Raw genomic sequence first — 13,606 nt, 5'->3', positions numbered from 1 at the left:
GAACCCATTGTCCTTTTGCCTATTGAATTGTCTTGGCATCTTTGTCGAAAATCAATTGACCGTAGTTGTAAGGGTTTATTTCTGGAGCCTCACTTCTGTTCCATTGGTGAATAAGGCAATCCTTCTTCCAATACCACACTCTCTCCGTGATGTAGCTTTATAGTAAGTTTTGAAATTGGGCCGTATAAGTGCCCAATACGTTTTAGGACCAGCTTGTCAGTTCTGCTGGGGTTTTAACTGGTATAGTGTTGAATCTACAGATCAATTTGAGGAGATTGACATGGTACATCTATGGTAAATCTTCTATTCCATGACTAGGGAGCGAGTCTCCACTTTTTTACATTTTTGTTCATTTTTCTCAGTAATGTTTTACAGTTTTAAGTGTATAAACTTCACATTTTTTTTTAATTTGTTCAAAATATTGTATTCTTTTTGATGCTATTGCAAATGAGCCTTAAAAAATTTCATTACCAAATTGTTCATTACTGACTTAGAAAAATACAATTTATTTTCGTACATCGATCTTTTATCCTGTACCCTTGCTAAATTTACTTGCTCTTAGAAGGATGTGTGTGTGTGTGTGTGTGTGTGTGTGTGTGTTGATTCTCTAGGATTTTCTACATACAGAATGATGCCATCTGTGAATGAAAAGTTTTACCTCTTTCTTTCGAATGTGAGTGCTCTTGATGGTTTTTTTCTTTCGTCTTATTTCACCAGCTAGACTCTTCAGTGCCGTGCCGAACAGAAAGGGTGACAATGGACATCCCTACCTCATCTCCGATCTTGGCAGAAAGCATTCTGGTCTTTTCCCATGAAGTGGGACGTTAATGGTGATTTCTTGTGCTTCAACAGGTTGAGAGAATTCCCTTACATTCCTATTTTGTTGATGTTTTTTCTTCACGAATAGGTGTTGGGTTTCTCAATTGCTTTCTCTGTGTCTACTGAGAGGATTCACCATCTGGGGGTGCCATCTGTTTCCTGCTAGGACCCTGACTGATGGCAAATGCTCACTGCACGACGAAACGTAAATCATGGGGTTCCCTCTTCCTGCATCGATGGATCAGTGCACCGACTCGGTGCCTCTTATCCCAGCTTTTTGGCTTCAACAGATTTGGTTTTAAAATATATCCAAAAACTGTGGGATGCTCCCAGTGTCAAAGGGGAGGCCTGATTTCCCTCCCTGGGTGTGGACTGGACTTAGTGACTCACTTCAGATGAATCGAGTACGGCAGAAGGGCTGGTGGGTGGTTTCCGAGACTAGGTCATAAAAGGCATTGTGACTTCTGCCTTGTTCTCTCTCCTGGATCACTCCCTCTGCAGGATGCCAAATGCTGTGTTACGCCATCACCGGAGCAGCCCTACAGAGTGAGCCTTGGGTGGGCTGTTTGGGAAGGGGAGCCCCAAGCTTTTGGATGACCGCAACCCCAACCAACATCTGACTGCAAACTCATGAGACACCTGGAGCCAGAACCCCTTGGCGGAGTTGCTCCCAAATTCCTGAACCCCAAAGCTAAAAAGTAATAAGTGATTATTCTTTTAAGCCACGGTGTGTTGGATTTGCTCTGTAGCAAATGAAAATAGAAGAGACATTGCCACTTTCTCTCGGGGTATGTTAAACCCTACAATGATGGAGGTGGGGTGAAGAAACAGAGATTTCTGGACCAGGGGCAGGTGTAGAGGTTAGGTCCCATAAGGACGCATTATTCCGGGAGTATCTCTGGTTTCCGAATTTCCACTCAATGACATCTAGCATCCTGTCCATCCCAACACGTCAGGTCTTTGATAAAGTGTGTTCTTCTAAGAAAGGAACCCAGGGTCATGGCCTTCCAAGACTGACGTGCTGAGCAGGTAACCTGACGCTGACACGTGAGGCCGCCCATATTCGGCCCCCACCCGGTGTTCTTTCTAGAACGCCAGACAGCAGGGACACGCACACTCTGAATTTTGATCACCTGTGGGTGGATGGGCTGTTTTCTAATGAGATTCTCTGCCCAGCCCCTTCTGCTGGAAGTTTCACCCAGGAGGAAAGATCTGAAGCACTGTGTCAAAGGTTATAAAAGCATTTACACAGCAAGTGAAATCTTGCTTAACAATTGGCACTAAAAACAAAAAAAAAAAAAAGAGGAAGAAGAAGGAGAGGAAGGAGAAGGAACTATCTGCCTCAGGCTGGGGCCCTGCACCTTAGCATTTGTGTAAAGTGAAAATAAATCCCTCTTTTCTGGGAAGCAGAAGGTTCCTATTCACCTCTGTTCACGTACAATTAGATACTTTCTCATCTTCCTTGCAAGTAGAAGTTGGTTTATCGTCCTAAGAGATAGGAAACTCTTAAGTAGCCTTGTGTATGTGTCAGAACATTCCAGACATAAAGGACAAAACCCCAATCCAACCTTAAGTAGCCTGAGCAAAACAGGTAACTTTCTTGTCTAACTGAACCAGAAAAGCAGGCAAGAATTTAGCCAAACAAAGGGGATTCGAACGACATCTTTTATCTTGTTTCCTCTTCTCTCAAATTAATTGCCTTCATTCTCTCCCGACACAGCTGGACCCACGGCCAGACGGATGTCCCCCAAACATGAGCTCCTGTCGCATACATCCAGCTCTCTGCCTGATGTCGCCATTGGCATACCTGGCGGGGCTCGAACACTAAGTAGTGTGAAACTCGGCTCCTGATTTGCTCCTACGGCTTGTGCTTCGTCCTCCAGTGTTTCCCTGTCAGAGTAGGTGGCACCAGCCGCCAGCCACACACGCCGGAAACCTCTCTGACCTCTGCCTCCCTCATCCCCTCAAGGTCAATCAGTAAGTACTCTAGCCTCCCCCCTCCCCACCTCCCCGCCCCACTTCCTAGTCAGAGCCGCCCTCCCTCCAGTGGGGTTACAGTAACTGCCTTCTAATGGATTCATCCCCAACAGTTCTTGCTCCCTCTGATTCATTCTGCATTATGGTCACCCTAGAGATCCCTAAAAAACACAGATTGGACTATCAGTCCCCCGCTCTGTACCCTTCAAGCACTACTGGGATAACACCCCAAATCTTTACAAGAGCGTGATCCTACCCCACCTGTCTCCCCTCCCTCACCTGGAGCTGCTTTCCTCTTTCCTCCAGCCCATGGTCCTTCCTACCCCATGGCCTTGGCACACACTGTGTCCTCTACCCAGACGTTCCGTTCTGTTTCATTCCCGACTTAGTTCCCACGCACACCTCAGAGGTGGTGTGTGGGTTTTAAATTAAGTTCACGAATTCTTTGACGTTCCTCCTTCCCAAAGGGAGCGCAATTGTCCCCTGTTTTAATGAACATGGCAGAAGAGACCAGGGTGTAAAAGGCATTGGGGCTTCCACCTCTTCTCTCCTGGATTGCCTGCTCTGGGAGAAGCAGGCTGCCATGTTGTGAGGGCACCCTCAGGAAGCTGCTGCTTGAGTCTACAGAGGCCTCCGGCCAACAGCCAGTGAGTGAGTTTGGAAGTGGATCCCGCCGCCCCACTCGGGCCCTCAGATGAGCCCCCCAGCCAGCTGCTTGTGTGCAAGCTCGTGACTCAGCCAGGGACACCCCGCCATGCCATGCATGAGCCCCTGACCCACAGAAAGGGAGATAATTAAAGGCTTATTGTTTTGAGGCACACAGCTCTGTGGTAATCTGTTACACAGCAACAGATGATTGATATGGTCATTTCCTACCTTATTCCCTTTCTTTTTTAAAAAAAAATTTTTTTAATGTTTATTTTTGAGACAGAGACAGAGCATGAACGGGGGAGGGTCAGAGAGAGAGGGAGACACAGAATGTGAAACAGGCTCCAGGCTCTGAGCCGTCAGCACAGAGCCCGACGCGGGGCTCAAACTCACAGACCACGAGATCGTGACCTGAGCCGAAGTCGGACGCTTAACTGACTGAGCCACCCAGGCGCCCCATCCTACCTTATTCACTTTCATAGCTCCTCTGACATTTACAGTTAAGTAAATAGCTGGGGAACTCACTGTGGAGAAATGTCCACTGTGGTCCCCACCATGGCCTTGGGGATCTGACCCGGGTAAGTTCTTACGGGGGTCACCACACACACCCAGCTGGTGGTAGTCCAAGTCTGCTGGGAGGCAGGATCAGGCCAAACAAAACAGATACCAGAAGCCCATCATTTTCAATGCCCTTTCCTTTACAAGACAAAATTATTTCCTGTGATAATCACACAATAATTAATACTTTCTTGGATCATTCTTTAGTTTTAAGGCGAACAGCAACAACTAAAGACAAACTTTTAGGGGCGCCTGGGTGGTTCAGTCGGCTGAGCGTCCCACTCTTGATTTTGGCTCAGGTCATGATCCCGGGGTCCTGGGATCGGGTCCTGAGTCAGGCTCCACACGAAGATGCAGCCTGTTTGGTGGTCTCTCTCCCCTCTCCCGTGCTCCTGCTCTCTAAGTAAAAAATAAAATAAATTTTAAAAAAGCATAAACTTTTATTTTAAAGATATTATTTGAACTCCATGAAATGAATGCCTTATTGAAACACAGGAACGTGCAGGGCCACGGGGGTGGGAGATCTGACTGTTCCTGGAGCCAGCAAAACCTGGCTAACTTCCTCTTTAAATGAGCGCACACGGGGGCGCCCGGGGGAGCTCAGTCGGCTAAGTGTCCCTTGATTTCGGCTCAGATCATCATCTCCGGGTTCGAGCCCCACATCAGGCTCTGTGCTGACAGTGCAGAGCCTGCTTGAGATTCTCTGTCTCTCTGCCTCCTTCCTGCTCTCTCTCTCAAAATAAATAAAAAATAAATAAAATAAAATAAAATAAAATAAAATAAAATAAAATAAAATAAAATAAAAAACGAGCGCCTGGTGCTGTGTTCCTGAGTGTCGGGGCCAACCATGGACCCTCCACGTACGATATGAGGTCTACTCCAGGACGAGTCACAGACATGCTGACCTGAAGCCAGGCCACTCAGCCATCACCGCAGGAAATGTCTACAACTTAGGCCGATGAAAGATTTGGGGAGGGCGTGTGTGTTACCGCCAGCACAGTGCAGAACTACCACAGGGCGATAATAAAAAGTAGACAGACTTGAAAACATTTTTTTTTGATGTTTATTATTTTTGAGAGAGCACGGGTGTGTATGGCGGGGGAGGGGCAGAGAGAGAGGAGAGAGAGAAAATCCCAAGCAGGCTCCGTGCTGTCAGCGTGGAGCTCGAACTCACGAACCATGAGATCATGGGCTGAGCTGAGATCGAGAGTCAGACCCTTCACCCACTGAGCCACTCAGGCGCCCCAAAAAGCAGATAGACTTTTAGGTGGTTTTATAGCTGTTTGAAAATCCTCTACAGACAGTGCACTCTCGCTGCATGCAGGCTCCTGGGATTGTCAGCTCCCACCCTAGGCTGACCTTCTGGAAGGACCGAGGAAGGAGGTGTCCGGTTACGAGCTATGAGCACGACACCACGCTGGGAATGTTTTTTTCACACATATGGGGGTGGCGTTAGCGGTCTAGGGATTTGGGGACATTCGTACAGACACACTCTTCGAGGATCTTTGCTCTGCCAAGGACAGTGCTCTGGATGGGGACAGCCAGGTCGTGGGTGTGGGCCACCCCTGTCTCGCTGCCCGGCACGCGCCCCGCTCCCCCCCCCCCCCCCCCCCCCCCAGAGCAGAGTGCAGGCTTGCGGAAGACGCTTTGGTTGTCGTCAGGATACAGCTCCATTTCCTACGCGGAGTCCTTAAAGCACATTTAAATATTTCAAATTGTCTCCAAATTTTTTTAGAATTCATAAATTTGTAACAGTAACAAGATCATAAAAGAAAAAGCTTGCCCCCGACCAATAGGAGAGAGAACTGACTTATTTATATGTTTATCATTTATTTTCATTTCCCACCTGGATAGTCCCCGGAGATTTGATTTCTCGTTTCCTACAGAACCCAAAGACACAAAGCAGCAGTCGGTGTTAAATAATCTTTACTCTACACCTGTTCAAACTACCTGCAAGAGACACTAGTCATTTGTCCTTATGCACAAACATCAATCCGGGGAACATGAAATTTTAACTATCCATAAATATTCCAACATCCGTACACACGGAGCATCTAATTCCAGTATCAAAATGCAGATAGGCATGAATAGATATTTGGATTTATGACAAAGGGAATCTCATCTGGAAGCCCCTCCCAGGTAGGTCTGGGGGCTGGGTGTGACATATTTGGGATGATGTCTGTTTCCCTCTATTTCTATCAGGTTGATCCTGTAATCCTGTTTAATTAATAATGCACGTTGCACGTTTCTCCCCCCCCCGCTCCTTCCCATTTAAATTATGTTTGAAATGAGATGGCTGGATGCTTCTTACAAAAATGCCTTGAAAAATAAGCCGTGTCAGACATGAGTGATTTATTATCACTCAGAATGCTGGCTGGGGAAGTCTCAGAATTGATGTCGCTTCCTGCTGGCATTTCTACGACGAGGACAGTCCGGGGTGTTCTCCTCCTGGGCCCTTGCACGCATGGGGAGGCAGCTCTCACATGGTGTCTCCCCTCCACTGTCTCCCGCTTCCTCACTCCCCTTTGCATGAAACTTGCCCCAGCTTTTGGAAGGCATGTGGAGCCTGACATGAGGCTCGAACTCATGAACCATGACATCATGAGCTGAGCCGAGATCAAGAGTCAGACCCTTCACCGATTGAACCACTCAGGCACCCCAAAAAGCAGATAGATTTTTAGTCGGTTTTATAGTTGTTTGAAACTAGAGACCAGCCACTATGCCATAAAGTCAACGACCAGGAGAACAGAGATCCCATGGTCTGGAAGACCTCAAATGAGTTGCATCACACTGACGAGTTCACAGGTTAGGGACCTTCCAAGCCAAGGTTCTTGGACACATTCTGCCCAAATCACAGGGTCGCTGTGCTGTCGATAGTTTGCTCTGTCGGGAATACGAGTGATTTTTTATTGAGCACGTACTATGTGCCATGCACTAAGCCCATTACAGGAGCGATCTCACTCCTCACTCTTCACAATTGGAATTAAGGGCATCCCTATTTCACAGGTGAGAAAACTGAGGAACCCAGCAAGCACGCAGCCCATCCAGGAGAGAGACCCAGATGGCCAGAGTCCAGACTCAACCCTTTCAATGGACTATTGATTACTAATAACCAGAGCTAGCCTTTTCCGAACATTGCATGCCAAGAGATGTGCTAAGCCTTCCATAACTACTGCTTCCTTTTGTTTTGGCAGGACGTACAGGGACAAAGATTGTTGTCCACATTTGACAAGTGAGGAAACAACGGAGGCTCGGAGAGTGAAGTCAGTTGTCTAAGGGAAGCCCTACGGCCAATGGGAGGGCTGCCATCTTCCCAACTCTTTAGCCCCTTGTGTTGCTCTGCTTTATTGACATGGCGGATGGCATGGTGGGGGGTCGGTCCCAGGGGTGAATTCCCCCCTAGAGCTCTATTGTCAGTTTCCTTCAATCTGGTTCCTGTTCCCTGTTCTGCACAGTAATCCCCCCAACCGAGAGAGCCAAAGAATAATGAAGAGAAAACGTTCATGAGCTACCGTTCTCCCCCCCCCCCCCATCCGACTGAGTGGATCCAGCCTTTCTGGAAGCACCTTGGGAGTCTCCAGTAAAGTGGACGGTGCACGGAATCACGGGCCAGGAGTTCCAGCGTGAAAGGGAGTACTGAATTCCTAGGGCCCCTTTTCTTCCCCCAACAGGGCAATGTTTTGTGGCAGGTCTGGTGGAAGAGACTGACGTACTCTGCCCAAAACAGGTAAATTTCGTACTGAAATGCTCTCTCCTGGAACCGTGAGCACAGAAAGCAGCGAGCTGGCCGTCTCTACAGTTGCATCCAAGAGACGTTGAAAAAAAAAAAATCTGGACATCGTAGGCGATATTGATTCATACATACGCAGAGACCCAAATCGGAACGGGAGGGTAAAAAGCAAATCAATGAATAAATGCATTTCTTCTGCTCCTGACCTTAGATAATGTGTGCCGATTGAGGGCTTTGTCACTCATTCATAAAACCAGTGTTAAATATTAATTATTCGGCAGATGGCTCGGTCCCAGGAGGGGCCGCCACCGCCACCCCCAAGGTGCTCTGGGGGCTCGCACAGCTTCCCCACCCCCACTCTGTCACCCAAGCCCTCGGACAGATTTAGATTAGAAGTCACCAGGACTCTGTCTCTACCAGCATGATCGTGGACAGGACAATTACGGAAACAGAATTCATTGTTCGAACAGGCTGAGCTCATAATATCAGTGTGGATTTAGAAAAATCACTTCTTGGCCAGGAATTAAAAATAGCTCTCTCCCCCACCCCCGCCCCCACCCCCCTCTTTCTCTCTCTTGCCAGATTTAGAATCGGAGAAACCTTGATAGGTCACCTCCTAGTTAGTATTCCTGTGGTACCTCCGATTTGCAACATGCTTGAGAATCATTTTCTTTTAAAATACCAGCTCTTTACAACATTCCTGGGACAGAGTTCCAAGTTATTAGCTTAGTTTTAAATGCACGGGGGTGGAGACACAGAAGCGGGAGACCTACCTACCCAAGGAGCCTAAGGGACCGGTTTGGAGACTGCACGTTAGGACCTCACCCCCAACTGTGAGCACTCAGTGAGAGGGGAGCCCCGGCGGCTTCTCCTCAGCACCCCCCCTTTGTCTATCTTCAATGGGTTCTCTGCCACCTTGGAATTGAAGAAGAAAAATTCAACAAGGGCCCGTATGGTGCTGTTTGATAACAGCCGCGGGAACTGAAGCCCAGGGACGGGGCCGAGCCCAGAGCAGGACTTGGGGAACCCAGCACTCCACTCTGTCACCTGCACCCCACCCCGCGGCCGAGCATGTTGACAAGTGCCCCCCAAATTCATGTCCGCTTGGGGCCCCAGGAGGTGACCTTATTTGGAAATAGGGTGTTGGCGGATGCATTTATTTAAGATGAGGTCACACTGGATTAGGGTGGGCCCTAAACCCAACCATGGGTGTCCTTATAAAAAGGCCACGTGAACAGAGGAGGCAGGTCACGTGCCAGGGGTGGGGAGACAGAGATGGGAGTCGTGCGTCCACAAGCCAGGCAGCGCCCGCCAGAGCCTCCAGGAGCTGGGAGAGGCAGCAAGGACCCTCCCCTGGAGGCCGCAGAGGAAGGGGGGCCCTGCCGACTCCCCGGGTTCAGCCATCTGGCCTCCAGAGCGATGAGGGAATAAATTCCTGTTGTTCGACGCCCCCCAGGTTGCGGTCCTCTGTTCTGGTGGCCGCAGGATCCCAACCCGTTTGGATGTGACCCTGCTCCTTACGGACCTTTGTCTCCCAAGGGGGCTTCCTGTCCTGGGCTGTGGTGTGGGCACAGGCGAGCGGTCACCCGCGGAGCAAGCCAACATTGCTCTTCTCGCTCAGGAAAGCGTATTTACACAGTCCAGAACTGCCAGCCGTTCGCTAAGTTAAGGAAAATAAAAATTCCTGGGGCGCCTGGGTGGCTCCGTCAGTTAAGGACCTGAGTCCTGGTTTCAGCTCAGGTCATGATCCCACGGTTCATGGGCTCGAGCCCCGCATCAGGCTCTGTGCTGACAGTGTTGAGCCTACTTGGGATTCTCTTTCTCTGCCTTGCCCCTGCTCACTCTCTCTCTCTCTCTCTCTCAAAGAAATAAATAAACTTAAAAAAATAAAAAAATTTAAAATAATAGAAATAAAAATTCTTGGAAACAAACAGTTCTTTCTGACCAGGGCCTGGGGTTGGAATGGGTCTCCAAACTAAAAAGTTGTTTTCACTTGGTCTTTTTTCTTTCCGCCTGCCTACCTGACGCCCTTCTCTCCCCCCACCTTCCTTCCTCTCCTCTGCCTCCTCTTTTCCCTCCTTGAACACCAACTCCAACTTGTCTGAGTAGGAGCTACGTGATTCTGGAATCTAAGCAACAAGGTTTGAGAAAGCCACCTCAGCCCTCCTTCCGAGTCCACACATATCCCCTGACAAAACAAGTCTTGAAACCCCACCGGTTCAAAATCACGGAGGGACAAAACCATACTTGATGGAAGCTTCCGGAATGTTAAGGACCAGACTCCGAGAGGCCAGGGTTTCTGCCATCATCTGTTGCCTCTGTCCCCGGAGAGACTCCCCGGCTCCCCGCCCACCTCTGTGAAGCAGACAGGTGACTAACACCACCTTATGGCCTCAGAGCAAAGTACATATCGATGGCTCGTGATGAAGACAATGACAGTTTGGGCACAGGGAGGTCAAGCTCTGTTCTTGTTACGTCTTTTTATTTCCCTCCGCGCTTGGGAGCTTTGGAGACGCGTGGGTGGTGCAGAGGGAAGTGCGTGCCAAAAGAATTCTCTGGTGCCCCCTCAGGCCTTCTGAGAAACAAGCATTTGGAATGTAATAATAATGTCACCGCCATAAAGAACTAGGTTATGACCAAGCTGGTATGAGCTGCCCCAAACCTTCATGACCACACGGCCTCCGTTTGGAACCACCGCTACGCGAACACATGGGTGTTTCTCTTACAAAGCACCGCTCGTTCCGCTCAGCTAATGGGCCCTATCTGCCTCCTTCCTGGAAGATGGTTCTACAAGTCTGTGCATTTCACCCACGTCACTCTTGGCACAGGAAGCATTTCTATCGGGTGCGGTGGAAGTCCTTACGTCCATTAGGAGCAACGCGCGAGCCAATCCTACCACTCGGAAGGCAGAAGAGGAAATTATGCTTACAACGGAATTATTATAATTACATATAATATACATATTATAATAATTATAATTACAACAGGGAAAATTACACCGGCTCATAGTCACGCACTTCACTGTCAAACTGAGACCTTTAAGATGACGAGCCACGCACCCGCGGGAGAAAAATGAGGAGCGAAAACGCCAGGACGACTTATTCCGAGGATTATCTCTCAGGGAAGGGGTCGCATTCCGCTTGGTAATCCTCTCCTAAGAAAGCCGTGGCTAACGGAGGAGGAAGGATCCGGGCTAAGTCAGTGTGAGGTCAGGGGGTTCTGGCACCGGGGTTCGGGCTCCCAGACGGGAGTCCCAGTTCACACCTGCTGCGGAGCGGAGTCAGGGAACAGGGACGGAGGGTGGAAGGAGAACCCCCCCCCCCCCCCACGCACACCCTGCAAGCGCTGAACTTCTCATACCGCTAAGGGTAGAAGTAAGAGCTGGTTTGAGCCAGTAGACGAAACGGACCCAGAGGGTCCTCCCCAGCTCACGCAGCTCCCACGGGCAGCCCTCTCCTGGATTCACCATCTCGTCCCGGTGGGGATTATTCTGAACAATTAAGGCAAAACTAGATATTTTCTCGAACGAGTTTTATGTCACAGAGAATCATTGCCAGGTTTTCCTCAGTGCCGTGTGTAGGCTGCCCGATAACCATGACGCTAAAAGTGTATTTTAGGGAGGAGGGAGGGGAGAAAAGAAAGAAGGCAGAGGGAGAGCACTGGAGGGGGAGCAGGGTGGGTTGGCCTACATCGTGAGCACCCAGGACGGCACCTGCAAGCGAAGTTCTCCTTGACCCCATTCACGATGCCTCTTTCTTACAGGAAAGCATTTAGTCCCCAAGCCCAAACCTGGAGTTTCCATTCCACTTAAATACCCCGACACCCGCCTCCCCCGGCCGGGGCGCGTCCTTGCTGGCTTCCCCTCTGCCCACCGTCCACTCAACACACGCGCGCGTCTCAGCGACCACGTCCTCGTGGGGCGCCCCAGCCACCTCCGAGCCGCCCGCCTCGCTTTACCCCTGCCGCAGAGGCTCCCAGCTACACCTGTGCATCGACCCGGTTTACAAAACCTGAGCCAAGCATTGATTCTCCTGCAGTCTGCCCTGGGCCACAAAGCAGATTCATCTGAAAACAGCCCCCGCCCTGCTTCCCTCTCCCTGGCAGCCCCCTTGGCTTTCCTAGGAGGCTGCTTTAGCAGCTCTGCGGCCAAGGCTCCGCTTGTCCTCTAACTTCCAGACCCGACCATGCCTGGTCCCAGCCTCGGTGCCTCCCTAAGTCGTGTTCTCCCCGTGCATCTGTCAGACGTCTGTCCACCCCTCGAGACACCCCCAGCAACCCCCCCTGCAAGGCCCCCCGCGCCTCCGGCACCTGCAGCGAGGAGCTGGGCCGTGAGGCTCCCAGGCCCGGCTCCTCTGAGGGGCCATGCTAGCTGCAGGGTTCCCTACCGGGCGGCCTGGGTGATGCTCATCCCGGCTCGGTTTCTCCCTCTGCTCGCTCCTGCTTCCTCTGCCTCGCTTCCACGGTGTTAGCCCCACGGCACTCCTCCGTGGACGTCCTGCAGCCGGAGCGGAGCCCGCCTATCTCGGAAACCTGGCCTGGACAGCACCTGAGGCCACCTTGGCATTTGGGAGGGGCGGAGGGCAGCAGGTGTGAGCTGGTGAAGGCTGATGGGAGGAGGAACGGAGCGCAGGGTCCACGTCCGACCCGAGGCCCCACGCTCGGTCTTCTCCGCAGCCGGGAGAGGGGGAGCCACCCTCTAGCGCTCGCTCTTGTCCCCCCTGTGCCGGCAGTTACGCAGCTCCTGTGACCTCGGTTCTCTGTCCGGTCCCCTTACTCATGTGCCTCCCAGCTGCATTGACCGTGCCCTTTATTGTCTGTGTCCTTGCTGACCCGAGGGCCTGCCCCTCCCAGGGCTCGCTGATTCCATTCACCACGTGTGAGCCATTCGGAGGCACCCCAAGCAGCCCAGAGCCCCTGCTCCAACTCCCTTCTCCACGGGGCTCTCCCGCTCTGGGCCGCCGTCCCCCCTGCCCTCATCACCAGAGCTGGGTACCAGCCCGCCAGGGGGCGGCCCCTGTGCCCTGGGGCCGCTGGAGTGATTCAAACTCGCCAGGCCTGAGCCGACTCGTGCTGTTCATCCTTGGGGGGTGAGCAGACTGGCTGGCTGTGCCCATTAGACCAGGAAAACGACGACTCACATGGATCAGCTGGCCCAGGAAGGGCCGTGGCCTGGGGCACATGTGTCTACAGAAGGAGCAGGTCCCAGAGGGCTCGCAGCTGAAAGCTGTGTGGCCTCAGCATTGCCAGCAGCTGGAGTGATGGGCTTCCCGCTGAACTTGGTGGGGCTCACAGCGGGGGCACTGCGGTGGCGGCGGGGGGGCGGTGTGGGGAGCACAGGGCGGGGCACAGGGCTGGGCACATGGCAGGGCTCGTGGCAGGGCATCGCAGCCCCCAACCCCCTTCTCATTGAGACCACCCTTCAATCAGTAAATGACCGTTATTAAAACGTTCCCTTGTTTATTTCGTTTTGCTAAGTCTTATTTGAATTCACGTTATTTCCCCATTTGCTGATATCTCCGGCTGCGTTAATTGCCGTAGAGAAGGAAAACGTAACTGTCGAGCGCGCGGGTGTGCTGTGTTAAGTGATCAGGTGATCGGCGTTTCGCATGCCTGATGTTATGCAAAGATACTCGGCAGATTGTTATATGGGTGTTGGCGAGAGTTTTAGTAATTTTCAGGAGTTTCTTGGGGTTTTTGAACGGCCTGGAATGCGTTGTGATATTTTCCCGCTTAAAATAATGGAATACAGTCTCCCGTGGTCCCAAATGCAGCTCCTGGACACATTTGAGGGGGCAGCTTGGGTTGCTGTTTCACTCAGCAATGAGGCAGGGGAGGTTTATTTCCTCCTTTTACAGCCCTGCCGAGCTGTGAGCA

Source organism: Acinonyx jubatus, chromosome E3, assembly GCF_027475565.1.
Source record: "Acinonyx jubatus isolate Ajub_Pintada_27869175 chromosome E3, VMU_Ajub_asm_v1.0, whole genome shotgun sequence".
In the NCBI taxonomy this organism is placed as follows: Eukaryota; Metazoa; Chordata; class Mammalia; order Carnivora; family Felidae; genus Acinonyx; species Acinonyx jubatus.
Note: the sequence above shows the minus strand (reverse complement) of the source record.